Raw genomic sequence first — 14,499 nt, 5'->3', positions numbered from 1 at the left:
GCCCCATCTTTGTCTTCCACAGTGAGCTTGAGAAAGTTACTATTAATTGTTGAAGTTATAATTTGTGACCCAACTAGCAGCACCAAGTATTGATCAGCAGCATCAGCTGCCAGGGGAATTCTGTGCAAGATCTCTAGGATATTGAGTCACCCCAATAGCCTTTTTATCTTATATAGTGGCTTGTTTTTAAATTTCCATTCTGTTTTTCCTTTCAGTGCAGCTGAGCCATTGTTTGCTGATCTCAAAACTGCTGTTTGGTGTAGCAGAAAAACACAGAAAATACACAGGAGGTAAGTGAACAACAGGAATGTCATTACACTGTTAGAAAGTGAAAAACATTACACTTATTTTTTATCCCCTTTAGATCTTTTTGCTATGGAAGAGTTAACACAGGTCCATCGGTAATGCTCTTAGCTATTAAGAAAACTCCATTTTCCACTTTAACCACAGTGCTATTCAAGTATTAATCTCAAAGTAGTGTCTTAGATTCTGAACCTGCAAAACACTTACGCATGCACATACCTTTACTCTCAGGAGCAAGGTGACCAGATGTCCAGTTTTTAAAGGGACAGTCCCTTTTTGGGGGACTTTTTCTTATACAGGCGCCTATTACCCCCCACCTCCTGTCCCTTTTTTCACAGTTGCTATCTGGTAACTCTACTCAGGAGTAAAGCTACACAATATGCAAACTCTTTGCAGGGTTGGGGCCAAGTCCCCTCTTACACCTTGGGCTGAGTGTTCTGCACGATCATGAAAAGACTTTTTGGGGACAAGGCAGGGGCTTATTATTATTTGTATTATGGTAGCACCTAGGAGCCCAGCCATGTTTCTAATTGTCAGGGTGGTTAGGCACTGGAATAAATTGCCCAGGGAGGTTGTAGAATCTCCCTCATTGGAGGTTTTTTAAGAGCAGGTTAGATGAACACCTGCCAGGAATGGTCTAGATATTACTTAGTCCTGCCATGAGTGCAGGAGACTGGATTAGATGACCTCTCAAGGTCCCTTCCAGTCCTATGATTCTATGGTCCAGTATCCCATTGCGCTAGGTGCTGTATGAATTCAGAACAAAAAGACAGCCCTGATCCCAAAGAGTTTACAGCCTAAGTAAAAACAGTCATCAGAATGCAAATAATGGGCAACAATTAATTATAAGGTTTATACGCATTTTAGCACAGATCTGCTGAGTCCTTATGCTATATATTTCACTATTTTTTAAATGACAATAATATTGCACACTATTCAGAGGGTGTATGGCTTGTGAAGGGAGATTAAGGTAACTTGTGCAGTGCTATGTGTTAGCATACAAGCCTGTTTGTTAGCCTGAGACAAAATTTTGAGTTTGACTTTTAATACTCTTACATCCTTACTAATATGTGTGAAGAACAAAGGACAAAGATGTTGTGTGTTGCATTTCCCATAACCAGATGGGGCTTTTAGTACAATGAGGCAGATAAGCGATGGAGCTGAAAGTGTTACAGGGTACAGTGGGAGTGTAATATATGAGTGCACACTTGATGACTGCCTCAACTCCTTGTCTCAAAGCAAGGTCAGGCAACCAGTAAGGAGCGGTAAGGGGAGACTGAGTGGGAGGTAAAACACTAAAAGATCAGAGAAATGCCTGCCTGTGTATGCTAACACATAGCACTGCACAAGTTACCTTAATTTCCCTTCACAAGCCATACACCCTCTGAATAGTGTGCAATATTATTGTCATTTAAAAAATAGTGAAATATATAGCATAAGGACACAGCAGATCTGTGCTAAAATGCGTATAAACCTTATAATTAATTGTTGCCCATTATTTGCATTCTGATGACTGTTTTTACTTAGGCTGTAAACTCACAGCCTCACTCCTTACCCCTCCCATGGTGTACAAACGGGGTGGGATGAAGACCCTTGACTCATGACCCTCCAGAATGGAAAATGACCATAAGTTATAAGGGGTGTGACTAGGGGCGTCATTGCAGGTATATTTGGGCCTGTTGAGAAGGAGGAGTGGGAATGGAGAGTGGAAAGGGGAATGGTAATGGCACAATGGGGGACTGGGAATAGGGCAAGGAGGAACAGGGACACAGGCAAGGCTCTGCAGCGTCAGAGTTGGCAAGGGGGACACAGGATAAATGCTCTGTGGCATCAGAACTGGAAAAAGAACACTGGGAAGAAATAGCTCCATCAGTGTGTGTGTAGCTAGGGGGGAGAAGAAGGGGTTCTACTGGTGTATAGAACTGTAGTTGGGGGAGGAGAGGGGGAAACTATCGGCATATAAAAACAAGCCTGACTGGTGTGAAGGGCTTCAAAATATGTTTGCTTGGAACTAAACACCCATAAACATTGCATTGCCTGCACTTCAGACTTCTGGTCTTCTGCTTTCTGCCTGTGTAACAAGAACCAGGGAAGGGGATGAGGGAAAGCCCTTTTACACTGTGAATGTGTTGTGAAAATTATTACAGTCCAAAATATCAACATGTCTCAGTTTCTTTTGGAGTTAGTAGACTGAGGCAATGATAAGCAAATTGAGGCCAGTCAGCAGTTGGCTAAGCGCTTTACATGATCAGACCCTTAGGGAAGATCAAAGTAAAACATAGGTCTCAAAGCTATGATCCAAATTAAATAATGTGTCATAACAATTTCGGCCCAAATTCTGCACTGGATCAACTAGTGTGGACCATTGTGATAGGACTCCACAGTGAGACAGAGGTTTATACTGGCAACCCTGATTCAAGATTGGGAACATATGTAGCAAAACCAATGCAGAATACAAAATCATCTATAAATAGGGAAGAAAAACAGAGTCATATTCCTTGACTGGGAAGTTACTAAATGTTGAAAATCGAGCAACAGACAGTTGTGAGTGGAGAGAATTCCCTTCCATTCATACTCCATTACTGTAGTTATAGCCTAGAGAAAAAACAACAGTGATGTCTTTTCAAACAGGCAAAAATATACCTTTAAAATTAATAATACACAAAAGGGAAAGTGATGCATTCAAAGGTCCAGTCCTACATTCCTCATCTTCCCCAACACTCCCACTGACTAGTTATGACTGTGCAAAGAATGTATGATTGAACTTAATTCTTGCTGCGGATGGTAACATAAGAACTAATAGCCTGAAACCAAAGTAGGGAGAAAATAAATTAAATATTAGGATTTTTTTAAACTGGAGAACCTGTCTGACAATGGAATAATCTGCCAAGGGAGGTTGTCATACATAATAACAAAAGCACTAGTGATCTTCAAAACAGACTCAAGAGATTGTTGTACAGCAATTCTGCTCCAGGGGCTTGAACTGCAGGTTTAAACATGTGAAGTAGTCACTGATCATTGATTTCCACTAGGGCTACTCACATGGGTATAGGCTGCAGGATCAGTTCCCCTGAGCAGAGAGACTGACTAGATCAGTGGTTCTCAATCAGTCGTATGTGTACCCCTGGGAGGGTGCACAAAAGTCTTCTAGGGATACATCAACTCATCTAGCTGTTTGCCCATTTTTACAACAGGCTACATGGAAAGCACTAGTAAAGTCGGTACAAACTAAAATTTCACACAGACAGTGACTTGTTTATACTGTTCTATATACGATACACTGAAACGCAAGTACAATATTTATATTCCAGTTCATTTATTTTATAGTTATATGGTAAAAATGAGAAAGAAGAAATTTCTCAGTAATAGTGAGCTGCAATCCTTTTGTATTTTTATGTCTGATTTTGTAAGCAAGTAGTTTTTAAGTGAGGTTCTGAAACTTGAGGGGCACACAAGACAAATCAGACTCCTGAAAGGGGTAGAGTAGTCTGGAAAGGTTGAGAGCCATTGAAATAGATGACTCAGGAGATCTTTTCCAGTCAGTTCAGCTGTGATTTTATACATCCACACAGACATCTTTGCTTAGGTATAAGACTTCAGTAACATCACTTCTCTTCAAGTCAACAAGTAAAGGTTTAACAGTGACAGCAGATTAATGAGATTAGTGAAAAAAGCAGCAAATAAATGCAGGTAACTTGTTTTTCATGTGCATTCACAAACAAAAAGATGGGATTCTAAAGAAATTAAAGTCAGTGTTGCCAGCTGTGGCTATTTTATGACAAATCATGAAATATATGATTACTCTCCATTTCATAAGTGACATCATTATATGATTATCTCATTTTTATTTTATTTTAAAGTAAGTTTCCAGCTTCGTGGTTGTGGAGAAAAGTTTGAAAACATGAAGCAAGAGCACACCAGAGGCTCAGAAACCAGAAGGCAAATAAAAAGAACCCCTTTGAAAAAAATCTCATGATTTTTTTAAGCCAATATCAGTATTTTTTTTGGCCAGGCTTCAACATTTGAAGTTACCTATACTGTACAGCTAAGGGCTAGCTCTTCAACCCTTACTCATATCGATGAGAATTTAATCATTGAAATTGTCCTATTGGCCTCAGTGGGACTATTTGCATGAGTAATGGTCACCTACATGTGTAAGGGTTGCAACTACCACAACCACTGTTACTACCAATTAATATAATTATCTGGAAATCTAAAGTTAAAACTGCACAAATGAATGCATTTGGAGAAAAAATTAATGATTACTATTGATGATAAATAAAAATTCCACAGAAAAGGCATCATGGTCCCACTCATCAAGGGAGATGTATGTACAGTATTTAAAATGTGTCCATCTATCTAGTAAGAAAATTTTAAAAGTATTATAATTTCAAAGTCTTGAAGACACATAGTAATAGACTTTTCAAGCAGTGACTCAGCTATTCAATTATTCCTCCACCATAGACTGAAGTATTTAATTTTGCATTATATAAAAAGGCCCAGTAGAAACTGTACATAATAGAGTTTTCAGGCCCCAATCCTGCAAACACTTACATGGGTGTTTATTTTAAAACTGGGAATAATCCCATTGGCTGAAAAGGGAGAGGGTTTTTTTTATATATTCTGATTTACTTCTCTTGGGGATTTTGCTGGTAAGGATGGTTAAAAAAATTCTTAGGTCATTTGTCATGACATCAGTAACTCTAGTTCTTTCAGCATGGGGAGCAAGTACACGACATACTGGTAAGTTTAAACCCAGAGCTGTTCTTCTAGCTTCTTTGTGGGTGTAAGAAAATCACTCAGAGGACACCAGTTTGCTGGCAAAACAGCCAGTAATCTATTTATGACAAGAAAATGGTAATAACCAGGGGAAAAAATGTCTCCACTTGAGTGAGCTGCAGAGAGATGACAGAATAACGGCCAGAGCTTATTTCTGGGTATGTTTCAGGTTATGAATATAGACTATCATTCATCACTCATGCTCACATTGTAAATTACTGAATTTTGTAAATTAGGCAAGTGCTCATGCATTACTCAGCCTTACACTGTAAACAAGGGTGCGACTGTGAATCTGTTACTCATAGGAGTAATCCAATTGGCTTCGGTTGTGAGTAACTTTTCACTAGTGTGTGTAAGAAGGATTTTTGATCTAGTCCTAAGTGAACAAACATGAATAAAATTTAAAGGCTGATGCATCACAAACCATACTTCATTCCCTTATTTTGAAGTGCATAGTTTTGTTTTATTTTTGCATCTCCATAGTGTACAAATGAATTTACTGTGGTACATAGTATCTTGCTATTACATTTTTTGTGAGAAGGGAGGATAAATTATGGCTTTTTTTGACTTATTTATAAAAATATATGGATTAGTGAAGTGCCAATTAAAGAGGTTCTGCTGTACCCTTGGATGCTGTGCAAAGTGGAGACATTGCCTAGAAACTTGTATTCAAATGGGTACAAAATGTTCCAATTCAGAATTAAATTCTGCACAATTGAACAACCAGTACATGGGAGCAAGACCACTTGCCATAAAAAAGTTAAATGCACATTTTATTCCTTTGATTTATGCTATCCTCAATCATAGGCCACACACCTTTCCACTCCTGCATGAAGAGTAGGTGGGAAATTGTTTTCTATACTTTTTACCATAAAGATCAATGGGATGGCTTTGGAGAAGAAATGAAAATAAAACTTTGCAACTTCCAATTACTGTAACTTACAGTGCAAATGGTACAGCTATGTATATTTCCCTTTGTGACTATCACTCGTAACCGGTCATGTATTCGCTACAGTCTGGCTTGCCCTCAAATTCTCAGATTCTAGATAATATAAGGAAGATTTTATTTTTCTTTTAGTTAATTAAAAAAATAATTACACAACTCTAAAAGAGCTCTTGCTACAGTATTCTGACTTTCTACAGTTTGTGCTTTGTAAGCTAGATGAGTCCTTAAAAGTTATGAGACTCAGAACATGAACTTTTGTTAGCCAATTTTTAATTAGATAGAACTAGGAAAGTAATTAACAGATTTACTTGAAACTCCTTAGAAAATTCATGCTTCACTCTGAGATTACGTGCTGAAAACTTGAGGCAGTTATGCTGTGGTTTTCATACAAAAACCAAGAGTGAAGTCCTGCATGAAGTACAAACCCGAACCCTTGCTCAACTATGGAGTCGCAATGGCTCTGCCACAATGCACAAGAACATAAGAATGGCCATACTGGGTCAGGCCAATGGTCCATCCAGCCCAATATTGTGTCTTCCAACAGTAACCAGTGCCAGATACTTCAGAATGAATGAATAGAATTGATCAGTTTTCAGGAGATCCATCCCTTATCACCCAGTCCCAGCTTCTGGCAGCCAGAGGCTTAGGAATACCCAGAGCAGGCGGTTGTGTCCCTCACTCTCTTGGCTAATAGCCATTTATGGATCTATCCTCCATTAGCTTATCTAGTTCTTTTCTGAACACTGCTATACTTTTGGCCTTCACAATCCCCTGGCAATGAGCTCCAGAGGTTGCCAGTGCATTCTCTGAAGAAGTACTTACAGATGTTTGTTTTAAACCTGGTGTTTATTAATTTCATTGGGTGACCCCAGATTCTAATGTTATGTAAAGGAGGTAAATAACACTTCCCTATTCACTTTTTCCATATCAGTCATGGTTTTATAGACCTCAATCAGATCCCGTTTGTCGTCTCTTTTCAGAGCTGAATAATCCCAGTCTTTTAAATCTGTTTTTCATATGGAAGCTGTTCCATACTCCTAATCATTTTTGTTGCCCTTCTCTGTACCATTTCCAATTATAATATATCTTTTTCAGAGATAGGGCAACCAGAACTGCATGAAGTATTCAAGTGTGGGCATACCATAGGTTTATATAGTGGCATTATGACATTTTGTCTTATTATCTATGCCTTTTCAAATGGTTCCTAATAGTCTGTTAAGTGTTTTTAACCGTTGCTGCACACGGAGTGGATGTTTTCAGAGAGCTATCCACAGTGACTCCAAGATCTCTTTCTTGAATGGTAACAACCAATATAGACCCCATCATTTTGTATGTATAGTTGGGATTATGTTTTCCAGTGTGCATTACTTTGCACTTATCAACACTGAATTTCATCAGCCAGTTTGTTGCTCAGTTTTGTGAGATCTTTGTAACTCTTTGCAGCCTGTTTGGACATAGCTATCTTCAGTAATTTAGTATCACCAGCAAATTTTGCCACCTCACTGTTTGCCCCTTTTTCTAGACCATTTATGAATATATTAGATAGCAAAGATCCAAGGACAGATCTGTGGGGGAGCCTGCTATTAACCTCTTTCCATTATGAAAACTGACTATTTATTACTACCCTTTTCTATCTTTTAACCAGTTACTGATCCATGAGAGGACCTGCCCTCTTATCCCATGACTGCTTACTTGGCTTAAGAGTCTTTCGTATAGGAACTTATCAAAGCCTTTCTGAAAGTCCACATATTTGTTGACACTCTCAAAGAATGTTAAAAGATTGGTGAGGTATGATTTCCCTTTACAAAAGCCATGTTGATTCTTTCCAAAATATCGTGCTCATCTATGTGTATGATAATTCTATTCTTTACTATCATTTAAACCAATTTGCCTGTTGCTGAAGTTAGGTTTACCAGCCAGTAATTTCCAAATTCACCTCTGAAGACTTTTAAAAAAATCGGTATTACATTAGCTATCTTCCAGTCATCTGGTACAGAGACTGATTTAAGGAATAAGTTCCATACCTCAGTTAGTAGTTCAGCAATTTTTGAGTTTCTTCAGAAGTCTTGAGTGAATACCTTCTGGTCCTGCTAACTTATTACTGTTTAATTTATCAATTTGCTCCAAAAGCTCCTCTACTGACACCTCAATCTGGGACAGTCCCTCAGATTTATCACCTAAAAAAAATGACTCAGGTGTGGGAATCTTCCTGACATCTTTTGCAGTGATGATAAGATGCAAAAAAAATCCATTATCCAGATTTTTATAATCACTCCCATTATCATAGTATCTGAACATCTTATTTCTTTCTTTCTTTTTTTTTTTTTTTTAAAGAACCACGGTATTTCTAGATACTAATGCTACAAGAAAATGAGGACCTCCTGAGAGCAGGAATTAAGGGCATTCTGAATTTCTAAGAAGGTGCCTAACACTTTGTAAGGATTTCCCATATCTACCAGATACATTAGCAATTGTAGAGGTTTTAATTTTTCTTTTGGTGGCTGAGATATATTTGTTTAATCCTAACCTGGATTCTATTCCTGTTTTGTTTCTCTCACTGGTCTCAGGGGCCAGGAGTGAATTTATCACTTAGTCTCCATCGACTGGTTGTTAATATGATTAATGACTTTCAATAAAAAAAAAATTACAAGCTTGTTCTTAGATCTACACTGAGTGAGGTGATAGCATACATATTCCATAGTCTGGCATTTTCTGAATTAGGAACAAGTGGGATGCACATTATCCACAGTAGTTTGCCATGCCAAAAAAGTGCAAAAATAACTCACTTTCTTCTCCTGTCTTGCTCCTTATGTTGCTCATTCAGCCCCTGTTGCTCCACTCCTCAGTCTATTTCACTCTCTCTCTCACATCCCTCCACTCTTGCTGCCCATATTCTATTGTCCAGTTCCTGTCCGCACCTTTCTGTTGCTGACTCTCCCCATATGCTTCACTTAGGGTGACCAGACAGCAAGTGTGAAAAATTGGGACAGGGGTAGGGGATAATAAGAGCCTACATAAGAAAAAGACCCAAAAATCAGGACTGTCCCTATAAAATCGGGACAACTGGTCACCCTAGCTTCACTCTCCGATTGCCAAGATCCGCCTGTGCTCTGCCTTTCTGTCTGCCATTGACCCAAATTCACCATCTCTCATCCCATTAACTTTTTCTTCTCCACCATCTTCTTTCTTCCCCATTGCTCCCAAACTTTAAACTAGTTTCAAATATACCATTTATTTTCTTTTCTTTCCCCTAGTCACAGATCCTAGCAAGTGCTTCCTGCCAGCCACACACTAGACAGCTATGAGGGGAAGCCTCTGTGCTCTCCATCTCCTGAGATGTGTTACATTGCTGAAGCCCCTGGCTGGCCTCTCTGGCACATTTTCTGGGTATTGACTCCCAGTCTGCTACCGCTGCTTGAAAGTGAGGATCCTCAGCCCACCTGCTTGAGGTCTCCAGGACCAGCACTGACACCCAAGATACCCCAGCTACCTAAGCACACCCCCTTCCCAGAATGCCAAAGGTGTGAAGATTTTGGTTTACAGTTTAATTCTCTCAGAGGCATGCAGAAGCGGTGAAGCAGTCCACACATACACAGAGTACAGTCTAACACCATTATGTTCTTTTATACTTAATGCTGCAAAGCACAGGAGACAACAGCTCATACAAAACAATAAACATCTGAAACCACAAATATCCCTCATTTTCTACTTGATTCTTCTCTTGTGAGTCCTTGGGGAACCATCTAGGTCCAGGAAAGTAGTGTGTCCACACCTCATGCAGCAGGGGCGGCTCCAGGCACCAGCACACCAAGCCCGTGCCTGGGGCGACAAGCCGCGAGGGGCGGCCTGCCGGTTGCTGTGAGGCTGCTGCGTGCTATTCAGTCTCTTTCAAGGAGTCCCTTATCCAGCTGCTGTGACCTTGCCCTCTCCTGCCCCAGGCTTCCTCTTCCTGTATGGCCCCTGTTCCTGTTTGTTTCTTTATCTTAAATCCTTCTTTTATTCCCCTCCCAATTATTGTCTATTGCTCCTACCTTCCCCCCCTCCCTCCAGAGGAACCAGGTAAACTGTTTGTCTCTGAAGATGCAGCTGCTTCTTTGCATAACCTTAGTGAGGTGTAAATACCATCCTTAACCTTAAATATTTACTTCTGTATCTCTCTGGGCTGTCAGCAATGGTGGACCCACATACATATAGGCACTCATAATAATGCACAACTTCACAATATCAATCAGAATTCATAAGTAGTACAGACTTTACCAATTCATAGCACTCCCTTCCCATGATGACATCATCTCACTTTCTTTGAAACTCACACTGAAGAGTACAGGAGCCAGAAGGTGGCAAGCAAAGAAAGGGATTCAGCCAGCAGCCCCGCAGCAACACAAGATAACTCCTTCTCCTTCTCAGTAAGCAGGGTACCAAACAGAATATAATGCCCAGGTTCCTACAGCACTTAAATAGCAGGTAACAGCAAAGCTTTGGTATTATGGGCGTGAATACGTACACATGTTGGATGGGCGTTGATTAGCTGTGTTGATAGAGAAAAGGCACGCTCCTAACCTTCTGCAAATATTCTTTATAAAAAGACTTTGGATAATTAACTCCACTTAAAATGAAAATTCTGAGATACAAGAAACGTTAATGCTCCCTATATCTTACATAAATGAACTTCCCAGTGAGAAGAACTCAAATAATGTGACGTGACTGAGATGAATAAAACATTAAGCATCATGAAAATATACAGATATGGTTACCAGTGGTGTAGTACTTTCATCACACTGTCAGTGATGTATCATACAATTATTTGGTCTTCATTTACCATGGGAGTTTTATAACTTAATAGGCTACCAAGCATAACATTGAGAATTAAACTATATATCACAACCACAAAGGATTATGTGAGTTTTATATAAGAAACAGGCTTCAATCATTATACGGTATAAATCTCCAATGAATTCTTGATTATTTTGGTTTCTAAACAATTTTATTTGTTTAAACAAATAAAAGATATCTTCACATAACAAAAATCAACAATACCGTAAATGAAATTAAATAAATTTAAATGGGGCTTTGCAAATAACTGAACAGAAAAAAAATGCTTTATTTGAAGACTGTGGGGGAAAAAACAGTCAGGCTGTAAGAAAAGGTTTATGGATTGAGTCTGACCTCAATTACACTGATCACACAGACTGAAATCCACAGACTTCACAGTGTGATTACCCTTGATTTACATTGGTTTGAGATCAGAATCAAGACCACAATCTAGTTAAAATTTGCAAGTTATAGTATCAAGAGGAGATGTATATTAGTGATTCATATTGTTCTGTGATGCCCTTGACTGCCTATGGGTAGGTACCCTCTTTAGCTCATCTGCTTACAAACCCACCTGGATACTATATGAACATAATATCTCTACAAGACAGTACCTTCTCCATGTAACATATTGGTAGTACTAGACATTGAGATTCACAGACAATGAAAAGCCACTTCCTATACAGTACAATCATTCCACACCTAATAAGATATTGGTAATGTAATAAGAGATCAGTTCAGAGCAGGGTATACTATGTCATCCTTCATTACAGGTAAGTACATGTGCTTCCCCCAATCCACTAATCAGAAGTTAGTAGACACCCATATTTTTGGGAATACAATCAGCTCTTAAGATTTGCCCAAACGCCTTCATGAATAAGACTATGATGCCATCGAGGTACTTGCCACTTCACCACAAAAGTGCATTTTAATAAAGCCAAATGCGAAGTTACATATCTAGAAACAAAGAATGCAAGCCATAATGACCGAATGGGAGACGGTATCCTGGAAAGCAGCGAATCTGAAAAGGATTTAGGGGTCATAGTGATGAAGCAACTGACCATGAGCGCCAAGCGCAATACTGTGGGGAAAAAAAGGCTAATGTGATCCTTGGATGTATACTCAGGGCAGTAGTGAGCAGGAAGGTGATTTTACATTTGTGAGACCAATACTGGAACGCTGCAGCTTGGGGATTTAACTAAAAGGTTTGAGGATATTTTTGTTTCATTTATTTACAATGTTTGTGGAAGAAAGGAGCCAACTTTACATTTGTCTGCCAAGACAATAAGAGTATTTATATGTTAGACAAATACGATGTGACTAAAATTGGGGACCCCTGAGATGATTAAAAAATCATACGACATTAGGCTCTGTGCATGTTTAAGCACTTTGTTAGATCACGCCCTCAATCAGGGTATGCCAGGATAATCTAGATTTTTTTGTGGCAGCAAGGTCATGTGTGAGGAGTAGGAAATACCCTTTCTAGTCACATGATCAAGAAAGACACTTCATACTCTGATACTGCATTTCATGTTTGTTTTGGCAGATGATAAAAAAATAAGTGGGAACTTATTCTGAATATAATACTTATTCTCAGATACTCACCACTGTCAAAAGCAGGATATTTAACTTGATGGACTGATAGTCTGAATGCGTCTAAAAAAAATCTCATGCCCCTTTTATCACAGATTGCTTGATCAGCGACTACAATTTATGCTATATTTTCTTCAAATGAGTATTAAATTATCATATATTTTTGTTTTCATCAAATCAAATATCAGCAAAAAAATCAACTATTGTATTAGGGGAAAAGAACCAACTCAAAACCAAGACCTCACATGTACAACAACTGTTGTGTGTCTGCACAATTCCACTAAGTGGACATTTTAAATAAAATAAAAAGAACTGGTAATTGAAAATTACTCCAGAGAATAAAATTTTTATGTTAGAATTAAAATGTAGGGAAGAAAGAAAAACAAATCAAGTAGGTACATAAAATCTGCATAAATTATACCATATGTAAATTTCTATGGCCCTTGAGCATCAGTAAATTATGCACTGTCTTGTCCCATAATTTGTGATTATTTAATGATTGAAAAAAAAGAAGATGATGAAGAAGAAAGGGTTGAATCAGGGACCTACTTTCAAATCAGGTTTTTATTTTTAGAGTCTTGATACCAAACTAAATAAAACAAGATTTCTTTTTTATAATTGCTTAAAAAAACCCAAATTAACATCAAAATGCACATACGAGTTTTGGTTCTATTTAATCTGAGTATTCCAAAATAGCACACATTTGTTGTTAAGCAACGATAATTTTGGTGGGTGAAAGTTATACTACAGGGAGATTATTATGAGTTTACATTCATTTCATAACAACCAAAAGGGCTATACAAACCAGACAGAAGGATCCCTTCATCAGCCATTGGAAGGTACCAAATATTTAACAGGGCACAGAGATATCACATTCCTATTAAGAAGCAAACAGTAAATTTTCCAACTGATACTGCAGAGGGGTGATTATTAGGCAGCAAGTAATTTGAATATGGGTATGTCACCAGGATTAACATAGTCAATTTTAGCAAAAGTGCCCCAGGATCTGTAATGACCATGATTGTTCAAGACCTGTTTTTGTCTCTGTCCAGAACATATGTCCAGAAGCACAGCAGCTTTGACCCAGTGCTGATTCAACATATTGTACCATGTGCTGAATCACCAGCACCACTTTCTGGTTTTCCATAAAGGTTTTCCCTTTCATATATTGTTCCAGCCAATGTAGATTCCATCTAGAATTAACTATTCAGACCTTGGCTATACATTCATAGGGCCAAATTCAGGGGTGAAGTGTAATGATACCCTTAGATTGACTTCAATTCTCTTAGAGCTACTTTCTCTCACTCTACTGATGTCTAACGGAGGGTAAGTTATTGTTGCACATATATCTACGGCCCAGTTCAGGGTGTAAAGAGGTATAAGTTAAAGTAGCCACCATCCTACTTTAATTATACCTTCTTCCAGTTCTTTGGTGTGTAATTTACACTGACTTAGACTTCCTTAGATATCAGTAAAATGGATGTAATCAGCTCTAAAGCTGATTGAGCATAAGGGAATCTAAGATAGTTTAAGGTGGTCTGATACAGATCCTTCAGATATGGTCCATTGCCTTATACAATATATATTAAGAAGAATTACATTGTGCAGACCTAAGACTACACCTAACACAGCAAGAGGTGCTGTTCAAAATATACTGGACACCACAGAGGCCGTGCATGATGGGGACCTTCTCCAGGATTCGTTGGTGCTATAATAGAGAAAAAGGAACCATGAGGCATATGCTGTGGGACTGCTCAATGGTCAGGCAGCTATGGAAAGAGGTGGACACAAGGGTGAAAACAGAGCATGGCTTTCAGCAACCAAATTTCATCTGCAAATTATATCCTAGATTATGTACCTATCTACTAAACTGGGTTTAACTCCACCACAAAGGTTCTTGGGGGCCATAATGATTACCAAAGGCATGATTTTACAAAAATGGACTAGATGAATGCCCAGAAGAGAGCAGTGGTATTCAGTCCTGTCTAAGTTAGCAGCAATATAATAAATTATGTAAAGAGCAATTATATAAAGTTGAAAAAAATTGGATCCTGTTTCATTATATA

General features: G+C 38.6%; 1 protein-coding gene across 3 annotated transcripts in view; it reads right to left on the bottom strand.

Annotated features, from left to right (window-relative positions):
- Positions 1-14,499, bottom strand: part of LOC127053147 (contactin-4) — a 369,811-nt gene that overhangs the window by 195,115 nt on the left and 160,197 nt on the right. The window lies entirely within an intron of this gene.

The sequence above is a fragment of the Gopherus flavomarginatus genome, chromosome 6 (assembly GCF_025201925.1).
Source record: "Gopherus flavomarginatus isolate rGopFla2 chromosome 6, rGopFla2.mat.asm, whole genome shotgun sequence".
In the NCBI taxonomy this organism is placed as follows: Eukaryota; Metazoa; Chordata; order Testudines; family Testudinidae; genus Gopherus; species Gopherus flavomarginatus.
Note: the sequence above shows the minus strand (reverse complement) of the source record. Positions and strands in the feature narration are given on the sequence as shown.